Source organism: Apodemus sylvaticus, chromosome 2, assembly GCF_947179515.1.
Source record: "Apodemus sylvaticus chromosome 2, mApoSyl1.1, whole genome shotgun sequence".
NCBI classification, from domain to species: domain Eukaryota; kingdom Metazoa; phylum Chordata; class Mammalia; order Rodentia; family Muridae; genus Apodemus; species Apodemus sylvaticus.
This window is the reverse complement of record NC_067473.1, coordinates 25,603,047-25,623,371: the sequence shown is the minus strand read 5'-3', so window position 1 is coordinate 25,623,371 and position 20,325 is coordinate 25,603,047. Positions and strand designations below refer to the sequence as shown.

General features: G+C 42.3%; 1 pseudogene; it reads right to left on the bottom strand.

The window, feature by feature from the left end:
- Positions 1 to 14,928: 14,928 nt before the first annotated feature.
- Positions 14,929 to 19,284, bottom strand: LOC127677779 (disks large homolog 5-like; annotated as a pseudogene).
- Positions 19,285 to 20,325: the final 1,041 nt, after the last annotated feature.

Below are 20,325 nucleotides of genomic sequence, written 5' to 3'. Positions count from 1 at the left end.
CAAGGGGTGTTTTCAGAACAGGAAAGGGAATAACTTATGAATTGGGTGGCTCACTGGCTAGGTATTTAGGGCCTATTCACCATGAGGAATTGAATTATGTAGAAGAAGATTCCTCCAAGGAGTTTTTTGGCTGTTGAGAATGGAGCTCAGCAGGGGTCTCCTGAGGTGGCAACTCATTCTGCAGTAGGCCCTCTTCCTGGGCTGTGGAAATTTCAGCTTTTGCTACAGTTTTGGAGACCTGGAAGAGGAAGGGTCTTATTAAGACAGAAGCTTGGTCAGGAACTAAATGTCAGCTGTCAGGCTGCTGCTTCCCACCAACTCAACAGGAACGTTATCATTGACCATTTAACTGACAACATTGGTGTTGTAAATTGAGGCAGGGCAAAATATCTAGTAAAATTTACCAAATACATGGGCTGACAAGCTGCTACTCAGACTTCTATCAGTGCATAACATGAAATGAGCAATTGGAAGAGACCTCATTGTGTTGCAGGAAGTAAGGAAAATGCCACAGGGCACCCAGATCAATGACAATGAGCAGTAAATATTTTGTATTTTCATTTGCATTTAATCCTGTAAGATGCTTCCATTTTGGAAGTCACATGATCCTTTCATGACCTCTGTTGCAGGACCTAGAACTAACTTGTTCTAAGCCCTGCAAAGCATCCCACCTATCATTACCACATGGAGGAAACTGGCATGTTATTGATCTTTCATCCTTACTAGTCTTCACATTAAAGAGGAGTAGCAAGGTATACTTGTCAATATTTAAGTTTCTCCCAAGGGACTAACATCTCAGAATACTTGTGCATAGACTGAGCAATGAACAACTACATTTCATGAGGTAGGTGGCTACTTAGGGTTGTGGATTAGAAAATGCTGGGTGAAAGCAAAAATGGATACAGTGGGCAAATGTTCTCAGTCAGTAATAGCCAAGCTGAGCTGCTTAAACTTACCTGATGTTGTTGGTCCTGGAGAATTCTGCCCTTCTCCTTTTCGAATTTATCATTCAAATTCAAGTCAATCAGGTATTGCTGAATGATGGTCCAATCAGCATGTACTTCCTTGTTCTCCTGCTTCAGTTCGTCCAATCTCTTATTCATAATGTCTTTCTGTATCAGGAGGCAGCTCTCCAGGTTCCTGGAAACACATTCTGCATGGTAAGATCCTGCAGGCTCTTTCTCCCATTCCTACATCAAGGTCCCATTAACCCCACTAGGATACAGGTTCCCATGGAGAACTAATATTTCCATGAGAGCTGCACAAAGTGAAAATAGCAAATTGAGGAAAGAAAAAAATTATTGCTGCAGACCCAACACCAAAGGGTTGCATGTCTCAGCAAAAGAAAGAGGGATCTCCAACTATTCATGACACTGCAATGCATTTCAGCAATATCACTTTGTAGTTTGCAAATCCCCTCAACATAGGTCAGTAGAACCAAGAGGAGGACATTCTATTCTTGGGTTGCATCACATTCAGCTCTGTAAAACCGTACCTGAGCCCCACAGACCTAGTAATATATAACACATTTCTCATCATATGTATCACTCTTCTATTGAGAGGCTCCTGTGGATGCCTAGACAATGCCTGTAGGAGTAATGGAGTAAGGAGTCTCTTAGAGATTTTGAAAACTGATTCCAAAAGTCCCAATGCACACTGATTACTAAAAAGCAGAACAGACAGAACCAGTCCTGCAGACTCTCCAGTCCAGAATCAAGGAAGGCAGAAACATACATTCCATACCCGGTGGAATCCTTAAACAATACTTACCGATAGAAGTTGATCTCCTTCTTGTGCTCCTCAAATTTCTGTCGGGCCTCAATGTTCTCCATCTCTAAGTTTTGTAGAAATGACATGATCTCCTTCTCTTTTAACTTCAATTTTTCATAGAATGGATTTGGTGTATAGTAGGGCCTGTCCCCAGGAAGACAGAGCTCCATGAATTTTTGCTTTTAGGAACACATGAACTCAGACTGGGTCTTGTATTACCCCAGCCCAGGAAGGTCAATTCCTGGGTTCTACATGCTGGGATCTTCTTCATCTTTGGAAACTTTCATTTTGTCCTAAGGACAGCAGAAATTAGGCATCCAGCTGGATGGTGCCCGGGCTCCGTGTGTTCACTCAGTTGTGCTGGAAGGGCAGTCTAGTGCCATGTGCTCTCAGTAGCCTAGGCCACAGGACTTTTCCTACTACATACCTGTGATTATATATTTCTCTGTTTTGACAAAAGGATTCTAAATCCTCGATAATTACTTTTTCAGAGGCAGACATTATACATAATTCTAGAGATTAAACCATCCATCTCAAATGTTTTATAATGGCCCAGCATAAGCACATATGTACATGTGCACACACACAGAATGCCACAGAGAAAGAAGAATGGTAAAGGGAAACAGCCAGAGAATGAGAAACAGAGACAGAGACAGAAACAGAGATATCAAATTAAGAACCAGTAGAACTAGTACTGTCTCAGAATATACAGTATTTCACAGATCCCTGAATTTCAGAGTGGAGAGAAATATAAACAAGAAAAATTCATGCACAGGAGAAAACACAATCATGTGCACACACACACACAAGTGGATACAAACATGGACATAGAAACACACACACACACACACAATCTTGGATATACACTTGAGAATTAGAAAAGGAGACAGAGTCAAAGAATGAGAGAGAACATGATTCAGAGACAGAAGCATTGAGAACAAAAGCATCTTGAACTCTCAGAGTATAAGGCACACAGAAAAAAAGGAACAGGCATGAACCTCAGGTGTCCAATCCAGCACTGAGATGAACAATGTGGGACAAGGGCCTTCCAGGTGCATCCAGGAGCTTCCTTCACTCACTTAACTGCCAGGCATGTACAAAAACTCACCACAAACTCTCAAGTCCTAGCGCCTCACAAAGCCACCTCCTCTCAAGGTCTTTCCATGCACACTCTGGAAACTCACTTTCTATAGCCTCTATCCCTGAAATCTCTTTTCAATTGGAGGGATCAGATGGGTCCCTTTCCCATCGCAGTCCTGACCCAGTTTCAGGTTCTCTCTCTCTCTTCTAAGATGTATTTAGGCACATGAGATTGGGTACAGGGACATCATGAAGATATACCTTTATAGGATGAACCACCTTAAAAAGATTATCATGACACTGGTGATCCCAGACAAATAACACAGAATTTGGAGGATGCATACCTCTTATTCATGGCTCCCTCTGTGACATACATCAGGCGTTCTCTTAGAAGATTTCTCTCTTGGGTAACGAGCTGCAGCTCTCTGGTCAGCATCTTCTCTTCCTTCTTGGCCTGCTTCTTGCTTAGGATTGTTGCATGGCATGATGTGTTCATGCCGGCCTCTGTAGAGAGAATAACACAAGTGAACTTACATCGTGGGAATGCACAAGGTGTATACAGATGACCCTGAGGCCCATAAGGACAACATGCCTAGAACCCAGTGACAACACACAGAGTATGGTCCTTGCTCAAGATGTCTCCTCAGTGGATCTCAGCTCTCCCATCACTGTACAGAGACCAGGAGATGTAAGCATACAGGTGTGTACTCTTTCTCCATACACATGCTTATGATGACCAGAGAGATGACTTCTCTTGGCTTATTGACAACTGCTAGGGGTATATCTTGGTTTGAGAGCCCTCAATCCTGTGGTTTCACATGTCAGATGATAATTTCACTATCCACATTTACTTCAGTCCTTGGAGATGCTCAGATCTCCTGCCCTGTTACTCTAGTCCCAGGACATGACCTTCAAAGGTCATGCATTGGGAGAACATGGCCAACACATTGATTAATTTCCTCTACTGAAACAACAAACACCCCAGAGATGGCAAGAGGATCTAGTTTCTGACTGAGTGTATCAACACTTACAGGTCTTTGGTTACAGTACAGAAATGCCTGCCACATATGTCTAGTGATAAAAATAGCTATGGTGGGAACTCTGTTATGGAGTGGAGGTCAGAGGACTTCTTAGATCAAAACATCATTCCCAGGAGCACAACTCTTTCCCTGGTACTACTGTCAGAGAAAAGCTGAAGTTAAAAGAACCCATGGGAGGAAAAGCAGTGGTGCCCTGCCCTACATTGGCCTAGGTAATTCCCTCTGTGACTCCTGATGGTCTCATTCTGTCCATGTCCAGAACACACAGAGAAAGTAAAGACTTGGAGTTCTCATCATCAAAGCTTTGGCCTGGCCTCTCCTGCTTTAAGGGATGTAGAAAATAATGTTCTCACATCCTTGATGTTCAAGAGTTGTGACAATCATGGAAATTCTTTTCTTTCCAAGAAGCTCCGATTCCTTTGCCCCTTTGCAAGAAAGGCCAGGTCAGCCACTCTGCCAGGAAGCTCCACTTCCTTTCCCAGTACTTAATCCACATTCCCCCCAAACACATTGTTAGTCCTTCATTACTCTCAGATGAAAGGCCAACTTCCTTCCTCCTCTCTCTACTCTCTCTTCCATCCACACTGGCTCTTCCAAAATGTTTGCAGAGTTTGGCAAACATGTTCATCGAAGTATCCTCTACAAAGTGAGTAACTTCAGTGCTTCTCCTGTTGCTACAACACTGGTGAGATCACAGCTAATGCCAAGAACTCTCCAGGAGACAATAGAATGTTCAAGAATGGAATGCTGATGTCATGGGTTATGGCATTGGCTTCTTGCTAATTTTTTTCCCTATACTGACAGGAAACTAAGGTGTGCTTTCTTGGAGACTCTCCTAGGTCATAGCCATTGAGCCCATCCACTTTCTAAAGACAGGGGTTGCTCTAGGCCTGATTGGCAACACATAAATCATCTCCATGTATCTGAGTGTTTCTTATTCAAACACTTCACAGTAATGTCTCATACTACCTCAAATTTCCCTCAGTCAGCAATACGAGACATTAAAATCTACTAAGATTTCATACCAGTTTGACTATGAAGCCACAAATTTCTCCTGTCTTATCAGGTACAGTTGCATGAAATCACATCCAGGCAGAGGGTGTATAACATGTTGCTATGTGAGTGTGTGTTAGAGGTTATATTCATGAAGTATTGTGCTTAACATTTGAAACTTGTTCCAAGATTCCTTAGGGGAGATAGAGTTGTAATCTTCATTGTGGGGGCAAAATTCTTGAGATCTGTTGGCAGAGGATAGTTAAATATTGGAGCCACCAATGAAAAGACCCTCAGGCTGAATATGAGGCTCTCATCTGTGAACCATAGTAACCAAAGGAGGATTGCTTATAGACCTCTGTAAGTTATAAAATGAGATTTTTATCAGAAAAAAATAATATAGTCAACAGAGTTAAGAGTGTATGGAAATGCAATAGATATATGTAAGTGAACAGAGCAAGGGACTAACATCTTGTTTTTGGTTTCATGATTGGCCCCCCAAACCAGATAAACATATATATCTGTGCAAAATGGATGATTTAACGAATGCAGATCCTTATACTGATTGAATAGAACCATAGCAAAGATTTTGGGAGGTGAGCCATGACCCCAGAAATCTTTCTCAATCTATAAAGCAAAAAATAAAACCATTACAAATAAACAAAGATAAAGTAAAAGTAGCTCATATGAATTTACAGAAAGTGTCCAATACTGAGTTCTGATCAGGCCATTTAAATATAACTGTGTACATTTGCCGGTAATTTGATGGGTCCTATGTAAAGCTTTGTGGAGCATTGTTAGATTAACAAATGCCATAAAGAACATAAGAATATGTGATCAAAATGAACTTGCTTTAAGACAAGTTATTTTTCTGTGCCAGTGATTGGCAGGCACATTATAGCAACAAGCTGAACTAGCGAGCAGACATAGATTAACTGGCGGTAATTACACTGGTGGGTACACACCTCAGCTTTAGAAAACCCAGGTCTCTATCACTGACTAGTGCTTTCCTAACATTCCTATAAACCCCATTTGTAAGACTAGGAATAGGAAACTGGAAACAGGATTATCTGAGGTGAATGTTTACCTGGGCAGCCAGGTAGAAGACAACATGGAATATTTGAGACCCTGTTTCAGAAAACAACACTGAAACTCACATTACATCCAAGGCCTTACCTACCAATTTTTGTCTATAATAAAGAACTTACCAGTCTCTCTCTACAAGTATTTCTTGCTGGGAAGACAGAGAAGTGCAAATGATCTTTCTGTTCTACAGACCTTGTTCTCTCTTTACCTGGGTTCATATTAAGAACAAATGAGAATGGGTATCACCTTCTGAATAACTGAGTAATACCCTCTGCTGCTAGCATGATACTGTGCCAATGACAATCTCTAGCTTCCCTGAGTGCTGTTGTCTCATCATGAAGTATCAAGTGCTGAGGCTACAGCCTAGTGAAACTTTCAAGGGGCTAGAGAGAAGCCATCAGAGATACTGCACTTCCTTGTCCCGAGATTAAATCAAGCAAACACAATGTGAACTTAATGTGCTATTTAACAATACATCTTTCTTCCATCTCACATTTGTGAGTTTTATCCAGGGTAGAGTTCATATACCACTATCCCAGATTTGTCTTGATATACTTCCTCAGGGCCCAGATCTTGCTAGCCTTAATCTTGATTCAAATCACGGTTATGCTGACCATTGTCCCATGTTATGTTCTTTATGTTGTCAGGATTTTAAACTTATGAAATTCCACATCTATAAGCTTCACCAAGGATCCATCTAATCCAAGGTCAATATGCACTATTATGTCTAAGATGGGTTGAGTCAAGGCGCTCTTAGGGATAAAAGTATGGAGAGGGATAAAGAATGCTTTCCTTCTGGGAGATCAGAGGAATAGGAAGGTCAGCTGAGGGCTTTCCCTGCCTTTCTGACCTTCCAGGTTGTCACACCAGCATCTGGCTCCTGAGTCTTCATTGTTAAAATTTAATGCCTGGCACATGTGCATTGTTTTAAATTTATTCATTAATCATTCCATCAATTACATCTCAAATGATATTCTGCTTCCTGGATATCATTTCAACCTCCCCTCCACTCACATCTGCCCTTTCCTTTCCCCTTTGCCTGTATGAGGCCACTTCACCACCCACCCACCTTCTCCTGCCCCACTGCTTCTGCATCCCACTACACTGGGGCATCAAACCTCCACAGGATGAATGGCCTTCCTACCCTTGCTGTCAGGCAAGGCTATCATCTGCTACAATGTATCTGGAGCTATAGATCTCTCCCTTAACACTCCTGGGTTTGTGGTCTAGTAACTGGGAGCACTAGGTGATCCTGGCAGCATATGTTTTTCTTCCAATGGAGTTGGAATCCCCATCTGCTCCTCTAGGTTTTCCCCAAGCTCCCCCACCGGGTTCCCTGATCTTAATCTAATGTTTGGCTCCAAGGGTCAGGTTTTTGAAGGATTTCCCTAAGAACCTTCTCAAGTGATTCCTAGGCAGAAGCAACTCTTGACTACACCAACAGTGTCTGGTTTCCTGTCTGCAGACTTGATGGATTCCAACATAAGGCAGTCCCTGGATGCCCCTTTCTTCAGTCTCTTCTCCATTTGCTTTCTCTGCTCTTATTTTGCTTAGGAAAATTTCTGGTTTACAAACTTTATGACAGATGGTTGGCACCATCCCTCGACTGAGGGGTTTCAGGAGGTTTTGGTTGGTGGTGGGTGGAAATGCACCTATTCACTGAAGGTGGTCTCTACAGTTTCTCTTTCCCCCTTCTCTGCACTATTGGCCTAAAGTCATAAGGCTTTGTGTCCTTACATTTCCCTGGTGCCGAGTTCCCTCACGTGGTTATCCCCAGTTTCTCTTCTCCCTGATACATATTTTTGTTCCTTTTCCAGACCCTCTGTACTTCTCTTCCATCCTCTCAAGTACCTGATACTGCCGTATATATCCTCTTCTCCTCTCTCCCTCCCAGATCTCCTCTACCTCCACCTCCCAAAATCATCCTGTCTGCCCCTCAATGCAGGATTGAAGCATTGACCATAACCAGGTCTCCCTTCCTTAGGAGCTCCATAACGTCTGCAGGTTGTATCATGTCCATTGTGAACTTTAGGGCAAATATCCCCTTCTTAGTAAACACAGATCCTGTATGTTCCTTCTGTCTGTGTTACTTCACTCATGATGATATTTTCTGGTTCCATCCATTTGCTTACAAATTTTAAGAAGTTATTTTTTTAATTGGTTAGTAGTATTCCATTCTGTAACCATATTTTCTGTATCCATTCTTCTGTAGAAGGACATCTGGATTCCTCCCAGCTTCTGACTACTATCAATAAGGGTGCTATAAACTTAGTGGAATATATGTACTTTTAATATGTAGGAACATTTTTTGGATATATGCCCAGTAGTGATGTATTTGTGTCTTCATGTAAAATCATTTCCAATTTTCTTACAATCCACCAGATTTATTTTTTTAAAAAAATTTTTTATTAGATATATTCTTTATTTACATTTCAAATGTTTCCCCCTTTCCTAATTTCCCCCTGAAAATCCCCTAACCCATCTCCCTTCCACTGCTCACCAATCCACCCACTCTAGTTTCCCTGTCTAGGACTTCCCACATACTGGGGCATGGAATATTCTCAGGACCAAGGCCTCTCCTCCCTTTGATGTCCAACAAAGCAGTCCTCTGTATTTGTCGTGCAGTAGTAGAGTATCCCATGTGAAATGTATATCAGGCTCCTGTCGGCAAGCACTTTTTGGAATGCACAAGAGTGTCTGGGTTTATAACAGTATATGGAATGGATGCCTAGGTGGGCCAGTCTCTGGATTGTCTTTCCCTCATTCCCTGTTCCACACTTTGTCTCTGTATCTCTTCCTCTGGGTATTTTGTTCCCCTTTCTAAGAAGGACAAGAAGGAGGATCCATACATGAATGCAAGCACGAATGGTAGGTTTTTTTTTAATGTGACAATGTAAAATATCCTAGGATAATCACCCAGACCACCCTTTTATTTGAGGCTGACTATGTTAACATGTTCAGTGTTCTCCAGTGCTTCTTATGAAGTCCCAGCAACTGTTATTTCAATCATACAGGCTTAAGCACTCACAAGAAAGTATTTGTCTGATGTACCAGATGATTGCCTACCTTGTCATCTTAATCTATAAACATGCCAGGCTATATCCCAGTGGAGGTGCTTAGTCTGAAGCAGGGAAGTTCAATTACATACTCATTAACTTGAATATTGATGGCAACCTGTCTAGGATTAAAGTTCTTGACTTTTATGAAATTGCCTAATTAGTACTACCATATTCACAAGCATAAACTGTTGTAGACTTTGTAAGAATCCTTGTGATTTAGAGAAGCATACATATGCTACTCAGAAGGAACCAGTGGAAAAGATTACTAGGATGGCCAATACTAGAAACAGGCTTTAGTTGGACTTATAACACACCCTATTATTATTCCTTCTCCTTACCTAGGTTCATAATCATAGTGGATCTGGTTATAGTTAAAATGGTATTACCTTCCTTTAACCACTGTTCCTCTGGAGAAGGTACCCTCTTTCCCCGATACAACAACAACAGCAACAACAACAATACCCACAATTGTTAGGTAATTTTAGGTTGGCACCACTTTTGAGAGGCCAATTGTTTTCAAACCACTTTGGGAGGAACCCAGGACTCAGGTTAATTTGTCTCCTGAGTGCAGACCCCTGTGTGATTCTATTATCTCAAGAGTCTCTTCAATCTTTGCATTCAGTCTCATGACATTCTACCAACTTTAATGATCTAAAGCTTGTAAAAGTTGATGTAAAACTCCATAGCAAAAAAAGCTTTGTTTATGTTAGGCTCTGCAACCAAGCAGCCATTGATTCTTAGGAATATGTTTATACTCCAAGTTGATAATAGCCATTCCTTACATTTATTGTTAAATATGCATGACTTAAAAACTACCCCATGCATCCTGGAATTGGACATAAGACATGACATCCCTGACCACTAAATCCCTTGAATGAGTGAATTTTCTGCTCTGTGAGTGTTTCCTTCTTGGCCATTGTCTGTCTTCTTGTCATGTCTGTCAGGCAGTGGCCATGACTTGCACTTAGAAAGGACAGTGGCCCAGCAGAGAGGTCAGGCCCTGCAGTAGGCATGCTGATGAAGCACCACAATGAACACTGAATATGGTAACTCTCTACCTCACTCCCAGGGCAGGCTACAATTTTTTCCTGGCATGACATTCCCCCAGATCTCTAAGGTATGGACCATTCCATCCAGGATTCTCCAGCCTACAAAATAAACACCTGCAACTCCCCATGCCACTGAAATGTCATTTGGCATTGCTTCCCTTCATTAGTTCAGTGCTCACCAAAATGAAAGCAAACCTGTTTTCTCTTATTTCCATAAATGATATGGGAGGTTTTTAGGGATTATTTACCATGTAGATGGTAAACCACACCGTCCTGGCTCATTTAGTTTGTAAAGTGTTTGCTGGGCCAGCAGGAGAACTTTAGTTCTCAGAACCCATATAAAGAAGTGAGGAATGGTACCATGAGCCAGTAAGCCCTCAGTAGGGAGGCAGAGACAGGAACATCTCTGTGGTTTACTTGCCAGGCAGCCTAGCCTAATCAGCTAGCAAAGGACAGGAAAAATGTCCTCTGAAGTAACAAAACAAACAAAGTAATGTGTCTGGTACTGGAGGAACAACACTTGAAGCAGACCTCTTACTTTGTTATACCCATGTACATATAAGCAAGTGCTTCGGAAAAAATAAAATGTGTATAAGCCTTTGTTTCTACCACATGTGATATCACCATACAAAGGCTAATCAGATGATTGTAGAAATGACTGTAGATTGTCCTTGAGATTCAGGACAGCCAGGCTTTGAATCCATTTAAGAGAAGACTCACAGCATGTGAGAAGTGGGCAAAGACCTCATCATAGTGAGGGGAGAGACATCCTGCAGAAGGTTTGCTGATAAAGCTTTCCAGAGCATACTGAATATGTCAGTGCCCAGGGAAGGCTACATTGTTTCCTGTGTGACATGGAGCCCACTCAGAACTCTAAGGTATGGACCATTCCAACCAGAAATCTCTAAGCTTCAGCCCACAGAGAAACACCTTGAACTTCCCAAGTCACTGAATTCTTTTACCTGACATTCTTCCCTTGATTAGTGTAGTCATCAAAATGAGATTGTGATTGTGCTGGCCTTGCATGCTGGCCATGTGTCACATGGCTTTCTGTTAACTGGATTCCATGCAAGGTTGTCCTGAGTTCCCAGTGGGACAGTTTAAACAGCTCTGAGGGGAAAATATTCAACCAATAATATAGACCCTTCCCAAATATCTCTCGGAAATGTTTGCTTTTTTGATTTTGAGATAGGATCTCTCTGTGTAGTCAAGGCTAGCCCCAAACACTTGGCAATTCTGTTCCTGGGATTACACACATGGGAGCATGTCTGTGTTCATGAAGTACAAAGAGCAGCTAGGTGAAAACACATTTAGTCCCTGGGATGCTGGTTTCACAGAGTGCAAAGGTTAAAACATTGCACTCCATGCTTTAGTGTGAGAGACAGACTGCAGGGCAGAGCATGCAGAACTGCCCCAGGCATGTGCACACTACTCTCTTCTCTTTCCTTCTCTGCTCTTGTCCTTCCATTATCTCTGAGGATGCATGGAAATGCCCCAAGAGAGACACAGTTATCAACCATTTTGGTGCCTATGGTTACTGCCTAGCCAGATCCAGCAGCAAGGTTTCAACTTTTTCATTTTGTTAGAACAGTATTGCTTGATCTTTTTTTTTTCTCGAGGTTGGAGTGGTTGTGATACTAAAAAAATAAAAATAAAAAATGAAAAATAAAAGGAAAGGAAAAGAGAATGAAAAAAAGATGGAAGGAAGGAGGAAAAAGGAAGGCGGGAAGGTCTCAGAATGTTGCTTAGGGACAGGGAGGAAGAGGAGATGGAGTGGGGAGAAGAGAGAGAGGAGGGAGGGGACAGCAGGAAAGGCCTGCACAATCACAGTCCTAATCTTGAAAGTGCACCATAGGCCTGGGTGCAAGGAACAGTCTGGTCCAGGCCTTGACTTCTGCATCCTGCCTCCCTTAATGTGTGTTAGTATTTATTTAGAAAGACAGAGTAGTAGATTCCAGAACATCTGCTGTTAGCTCTTTTCAGTACCTTTATCGCTTTACTTTAAGGTTCCATCTTTGAACTTCATGGTGTGATCTCTTTGTATGTATATATGTATGTATGTATGCATGCATGCATGCATGCATGTACATATGTGTGTATGTACATATGTATGCATGTACGTATGTATGTACATATGTATGTATGCATGTATGTATGTATGTACATATGTATGTATGCATGCATGTATGTATGCAGGTGTGTATTTCTATGTACTTGCATGTGCACACCAGCATGTATAGGCATGAGCACTTACCTCTGTGAATCAGGCTTTTATCTGAGAGCTTCTTTCTCTGACAGCACTGGAACTATTCTATTGGTTTACCTGAGATGGCTTGCACCTCTCTGACTGGGAGCCTCTGTTGCCAGGATGCCAGGGTGTTACAGTCCACATCTGCAGATGGCCTTAATCCTCCCTGGAAGCCTGTCCTAAAGGAGTGGGATTACACTTCACCAGGGGGATTTGGAACAGGAGCAACTTCCTGACTGATGGTTTCCTCCCATGGAATCTTTAAAAATAGAGTTGCTTCCTATTTGTCAGTTTTGGTTTCTGTTTTTTTTAATTGAATGAAAATATACAAGATAGATTTTTTAAGACTCATTTCATGAATTTATATGCTTGTGTTGTTAAGCAGAGACAGTTTATTGCTTATTCAAGTTAGAAACAACTTAGAATGCTTCAATTTTTTCCCTAACAATTTAGCATACAGCAAAGGTATCCAAAAGTGCTTTAGCAAAATAAGAAATAAACATGAAATATTATGTTTATGGGACAATAAATGACTGAACATAAGTAATATTATTTTCTCATTATTAGCTATTTGAGACAAACCCTGAATGGCCCAGAATTGAATTTGAAAAGTCAGTCTTTATGTTGTTTATGGATTGATGGACGCTATGTTGCTGGCATATTAAGAGGTGATTGGAGAATGGATGGAGAGAAGAAGGTTTATGGGACGTATGGGGAGGGGGGATCCGGGAAAGGGGAAATTATTTGCAATGTAAACACAGAATATAGGGGAAAAAAAGATAAATATGAAGTGTTATTCCCATCTAGTGGGCAATTTGAGTCACTACCACCATTTGAGTCAGAGCTGAGCCTCAACTCTGATCCTAGGCTCAGAGCAGATAAGCAGCTGGAATGGGCAGAGTCCATTTTTCCTGCTTTAGGAGCTAATCAGAGGTTACCAACGAGAGCCAATGAGAGACTGTCAGACAGATGCTAGTGCTTAGAAACTATCCTTTCACTTTTTGTTTACTAATTGAATTTCAGCTTGGTGACAGAATGGGATCCCAGTGATAAATAACTTTGGAATTTATTAAAACTTCTTTTTGAAGTGTGTTTTTGTCACAGTTCCGTGGGCACTTGATGAACATACTATTTTTCTTTTTATATTTGTGTGAGCATGTAAATTTCAATCTAACAAAGCAAGTTTAAATATTGGGTTGCTCCACCTTCTCATAAGCTTCCTTTATTCCTGACATCGTATTTCTGACACAGGCAACACAGACTTGTCCTCTATAACTGTGATTCATTACTTCTTTGTGTGCTGACATTTTTGCCCTGTTGTTTGCAGTGACTGCCCCTGCATTGAGGTGTCATTTATCCACTACAAATTCCCTTTTATGAATTGTTTCAGGAAAGAATTTGTTTGGTCTCTGTCTGTTTCTGTCTCATATGCATGTGTGCACACACCGGTGAATGGAGAGTCCATGTTGGGTTCCCTCTATTACCTGCACTTTCCCTTTTGATACAGGGTCTCTCTTTGGAACTATAGCCTGCCAATTTGGCTAGACTGGCTAGCCAGCGAGCCCTTGGCATCCACAGTGTCTCTTCTTCCTTGGAGCTGTCATCATCATGCATGCCATGTTAAATCCATGCATGTTTTAAAAATTATTCTGCATTCTCTTGTCAGAAACTATATCTCAATAGTTTTGCTGCTTCCTATTTGTTCTTTAGCAAACAGGATACGTAGCATTGTGTTACTGTTGGGTTTGATAATCATGTTGCTTCATGCATCTCTAGGGGATCAATTTTAGCTCAGTGTGTGAGTGTGTGTGTGTGTGTATGTGTTTCCCTATGTGCACTTGCCACACATGTGCAGTTGTACATGGAGGAGGGTGTCAGGCTCCTCAGAGCTGGACTTCGTTGTGAGCCAGCCATGTGGGTGCTGGGAACTGAACTCAAGTCCTCTGTAAGACCAGCAAACATTCTTAACTGCTAAGCTATTATTTCAGGCAGGCATATGCTTTATGATTTTTGAGTATGTGAACTCTACTCACTCTCCTGTCAATAGATACTTAGTTCTTATTTCAAGTGAGGCTAGACTCCACTCTAGCCTCCTCTAGAGGAGGAGGTATGGGATATGGATCAGGTGGAGGGTGTACAGGGGGTGGTGGGGTGGGGAATAAAATATGGAGTGTATAAAAATAACTCATTATTTAAAAATGCACAAAGTGGCTTCGAAGAAAAGGAGTCAAGAGTTACAAATCAATTTTTCATTCATAAATAAATAAAAAAAGAGTTAAAATGACAGTTAAAACAGTAAAAAGCATTAGCAAAAATGAAAAGTAATAACATCATGTAACATCCCAATAACCTAACAAATAGCAAAACAATAAAAAACAGAACTTCAACCAAAAGTCTAACACTAAATTATATGAAGCACAGTTCTCTCACTGCACTCTTAGGAACACAGAGGTACAGCCTGTTTCTCCTCTTGGACACTTGGTGGCAGGGCAGTCCTCAGTTCTCTCTCAAGGGGTGTTGTCAGAGCAGGAAAGGGAATGACATCCTGAATCAGCTGGCTCATTGGCTGGGTAGTTAGGGCCTATTCGCCCTGAGGAATTGAATTATGTAGAGGAAGATTCATCCAAGAAATTATGTGGTTGTTGAGGATGGTGCTCTGCAGGGGGTTCCTGAGGTGGAAAATCATTCTGCATGAGGCCCTCATCCTGGTCTGTGGAAATTTCAGCTCTTGCTACCATTTCTGGAACCTGGAAGAGGAAGGCAGATATTAAGACAGAGGCTTGGTGGGGACATAAATATCAGCTGTCAGGCTGCTGACTCCCACTACCTCAGCAGGAAAGTTATCATTGATCTTTGAACTGACACCATTGCTGTTATAACTGCAGGCAGGGCAAAATATTCAGCAACACTCACAAATACATAGGCTGAAAAATGTCACTCAGACTTCTATCAGAGCAAACCAATAAATGGGCAATGGGAAGAGACATCATTGGGTTCCCCCCAAAAAGCAGAAGGACACATGCCACCCTGATCAATTAAAATGAGGAGCACTCAATAATATTTCCATTTGGTTGTTAATCCTTCAAGTTGTTTCCCACCTGGGAAGTCACATGACCCTTGCATGACCTCTGTCACAGGACCTAGAAGTTGCTAAAAGCTCTGCATGGCATCTCCCCTATAATGAGCACATGTAGGAATGTGTCTGGTTATTCATCTGTCACCCTTATTGTACTGTAGTTTCAAGCAGAGCAGCAAAGTACACTCAACAATAATTCAGTATCTCACAAGAGCCTAACATCCCAGAACACTTGCACATAGACAGAGCAAAGAACAACTACATTCCAGGAGGTCAGTGACTGCTTGAGCATGTGGACTAGAAAGGTGCTAGATGAAAGCAAAAATGGATCCAATGGAAAAATGGTATAAAACAGTATTAGCCTGATTGAGTTGCTTGTCCCTACCTGATGTTGGGTTTGGAGGTTGCTGGTCTTCTCCTGTTTGTCTTTACCATTCATGTTCAAGCCAACCAAGTATTTCTCTATGAGAGACCAGTCAAGAAGTACTTCCTTGTTCTCCTGCATCAGCATGAACCTTCTCTTCTTCACAAGCATCTTCTCCATGAGGAGCCGGCTATGCAGGTTGCTGGAAGCACACTCTGTATAGTAAGATCCTCCTCCCCTTCATACTTACAGGTCCCATTAAGCCCACCAGGACCCAGGTTGCCATGAAGACCTAATACAATACATCTCAATACATCCATCACACCTGCACAAATAGCAAACAGCAACTTGAGGGAGTAAGGATTGCTGCAGCCCAAATACCAGTAAGTGTCCACGTCTCTCCAAAAGAAAGGGGGATCTCCAACTATCCATAACAGCCCAATGCAATGGGGCAACATCTATTAGTAGGGAGCAAATCCCATCAAAGAAGGTCAATAGAACCAAGAGGAAGGCATTCTATCCTTGTATTATATCACAGTGAGGTCTGTAAAACCCTGCCTGAGTGCCAGAGACCTAGTACTGCATAATAACCCTCTCATGAACTAAATCACCTTTCTATCTAGAGACTTCTGAGTCAGCCTTCATAATACTGGGAGGGGTCACAGTTTCTTACAGACTTATAAAAATTGAGTCCAAAATCCCAAGGCACACTGTCAGCTAAACATCAGAAGGGATAGAACAAGACCTGCAGATTCTCCAGTATAGAAAGAATGGAAGGCAGAAATGGCCTTTCCACAACTGGTGGCCTCCCTCACTGGTACTTACTTATAGAAGTTAATCTCCTTCTTGAGCTCCTGGATGTTCTCTTGGGCCCCAATCTTCTCCATCTCTATGTTGTGAAGAAATGACTTGATCTCCTCCTCCTTTAACTTCAGTTGTTCCTACATTGGATTCAGCCTCAGGAAGGTCCTGTTCCCAGGAACAGAGAACTCCATGAATGTGGATGGTAAAGAATACAACATCTCAGGCTGGGTCCTTTACTACCCCAGGCCCAGAAAACCACATTCTAGATTCTATATACTGGGATATTCTTCAGCTGTGGAAACTTGTTTTCCTGTCTCCAGGGTAGCAGAAGCTAGGCATCCAGGTGTAGGGTGCCATGGCTCCCTGTGTTCGCTCAGTAGGGCTAGAGATGCAGTCTAAGCAGCTATAATCTCAAGAGCCTAGGCCACAGATCTTCGCCCACCAGAAACCTGTGGTTATATATTTCCTATTTTCACAACAGGAATTCTAAATCCTGAGTACCTTATACCTTAGAGATGGACATTACACATAATTGTGGAGATGAGACCAGACATCATCACATCTTTATAATCTGCCCAGGAGATACAAATGTATGAACAATTGTGACCCTAGAGCCAAAGAACAGTGCTGATGGGGGCTCCCAGAGCTCAGCATTAACATATACTTGAAACTGTCTTACAGGTAAATCATCAAGACAAAACACAGACTCCTAGATTCCAAAGCGTGAATGGCAATATAAACATACAAAGTGCATGCACAGGTAGGTGCATGTGTACACACACACACACACACACACACACACACACACACACACACACAGAATTGGACACACATACAAGGAGAAATGGAAACAGAGTCAAAGAATGAGAGAGACAGGTAGAAACGGAAAGAGCACAATGAGATGCAGAAGAAATGCATGCAACATTTCTGTCTCAGAATATAAGGCTTGTGAAGAGGAACAGGCAGAGCATCAGGCGTCTAGTCAAGTACTGAGATGAACAATGTATATCAGGCCTCCCCAGCTGCTTCCAGGAGCTTCCAGCACTCAGTCACCTGCCAGGCAATTACAAACACTCAGCACAAACTCACAGCTCCTATGAACTCACAAAGCCACTGCATGTCAAGGGCTTTCCAAATACACTCTGGGACTCATTTTCCACTATTTCTATCCCTGAATTCTTCAGTCCCACAACAAGTCCCTCTTTTCCTCTGGAGGGATCAGAAGAGGCCATTTACCACATCGTTCCTGAGCAAGCTTCAGGTTCTGCCTTTCCTCTAAGAAGTATTTTGGGACATGAGGTTGGGCACAGGGACATTCCGGTGGTACAGTTTCCTAGAAAACCCCTCCTTAAAAGGGTAAGATGAGGGTGACATTGCTGACCCCAGACTGACACCACTGTGTTTGGAGCAATGCATACCTCTTGTTCATGGCTCCCTCTGTGATGGAGATCAGTTGATCACTCACCTGGTTTCTCTCCTGGGTAATGAACTGCAGCTCTGTGGTCAGCTTCTCCTCTTCCTTCTTGGCCTTCTTGCTTAGGATAGTTGCAGGGGATGATGTCTGCCTGCCAGCCCCTGTAGGTAGAATAACACAAGTGAACTTGCATGGTGGGGACACAGAGTTTAGAAAGACAACCCTGAGACCTGTACAGAAGGACAACAGGCCTAGAACCCAGTGACACCACACAGGGTTTGGTTCAGGCTTGAGATGCCTCCTCAGTGCATCTCAGATCTCCCATCACCGTATAGAGACCTGGAGATGTTAGCAGACAGGTGTGTCCTCTGTCTCCCTACACATGTTTAAGATGACCACAGAGATGGCTTTCATGGCTTATTAACATCTGCACAGGGTGCATCTTGGCTTCAGAGTCCTCAGTCCTGTGGCTATACAAGTCAGATGATAAATTCATGGTCCACAAGTATATGAGTACTTGGAGATGTTCAAATCTCCTACCCTGTTACTTGATGCCGGGGACATGGGATTATAACATCATGCAGTGTGAGAACATGCTCAACACACTGATCAGATCCCCCTCCTGAAACACCAAACACCCCAGAAGTATCAATTGAATCACATCTCTGTCTGGGTGTATCCCCTGGTACAGATTTTTGTATGTAGTATAGAAATGCTTCCTACCCACAGCTGGTGATAAAGAAAGGTAGGGTGGGAACTGTCAGGGTGAGGAGAACATAAGGTCATGGCCTGGAGCACAATTCTCTCCCTGCTACTACTGTCAGATAGCCACTGAAGCTAAATGAAGCCATGAGAGTGAAGTGCAGTGATGCCCTGCCCTAAATTTGCATAGGTTAGACCCTCTGTGACTCCTGATGCTCTCATTCTGTCCCCTGTAACACCCACTATACCCACTGAAAGTAAAGACTTGGAGTTCACAGAATAACAGCTTTGACCTTGCCATCTCCTGCCTTAAGGACTAGAGAAAATAATGTTCTGAAATCCTTGATTTTCAAGAATTGCGATAAATATGAAAGTTCTTTTCCTACACAGACACTGCAGTTCCTGTGCCTCATTGTTAGAAAGGCCAGCTCAGGTCACCCCTGCACATCCACTACCCCGAGCTTACTCCGCATTCCCCAAGACCAGCTCCTTCGTCCTTCATTACTCTCAGAAGAAAGAGCAGTTTCCTTCCTCCTCTCTCTAGTTTCTCTCCCATCTACCCTTGCTCTCCCAAAAAGTTTTCTCAGTCGGGCAAACATGTCTATGGAAGTATCCTCTATACACTGACTGAGAAACCTCAGTGTACCTGTTGTTGCTATAACACTGGTGACATCACAAAGGATGCCAAGAACTCTCTAGGAAACAATAGAATGTCCAAGAAGGGACTGCTGATGTCATGGGGTACAGCCATTGGCTCCCTGCTAATGTTCTCCCTATACTGATAGAAAGCTGAGCTGCCCTATCCTGGAGTCTCCCCTGGGGCTTTGCCATTGAGCCCATCCTCCTTCCAAAGCCAGGGTTTGCTCTAGGCTTGATTGGCAACACCCAAGTCCTCCCTATGTATCTTTCTGAGTGTTTACTTTTCAAAACCTTCTCAGAAATGTCTCATCCTACCTCAGAATTTTTGCAATCAGCTATATGAACTATTAAAATCTGCTGAGAACTCACTCCAGTTTTAATATGCAGTCAAAAGTTCTTCTTTCTCAGCATGTACAGGTTCATGAAATCACATCCAGGCAGTTCCTGCAGGGCAAGTTGCAATGTCGGTGTGTGTTAGGGGGGACAGTCATGAAGCCCTGTGTTTAGCATTTCAAAAGTGCCCCAAGATGCCTTAGGAGAAAGAGAGAGAGAGAGTAACAGTATCTTTGTGTTGGCAATAATTTGAGATCTGTTGTTAGGGGAAACTAGAATATTGGAGCCACCAATGGAAAGGCCCTCAGGCTGAGTTGAGGCTCTCATCTCTGCACCAGAGTCACCAAAAGAGGATTGCTTACAGCCTTCTGTAAGCTACAAAATGAGATTCTGTCAGAACAAAATAAAATAGTCAACAGCAATAAAGTGTGTAGGATAAAATAATAGATATAGGTTAGTGCACAGAGCATCCCTGTTTGGGTTCATGATTGGCCCCATAAACCACACAAATACTTATCTAAGGAAGATATGGCAGTTTTATTGAATTCAGACCTTAATACTGTTTGATCAGAATGATAGCTAATGTTTTGGTTGTTAAGCAATGACCCCAAACATTTGTCTTTGTCAACTTATGAATTCAAAACAAGACAAAACAAAATTAAACAAAA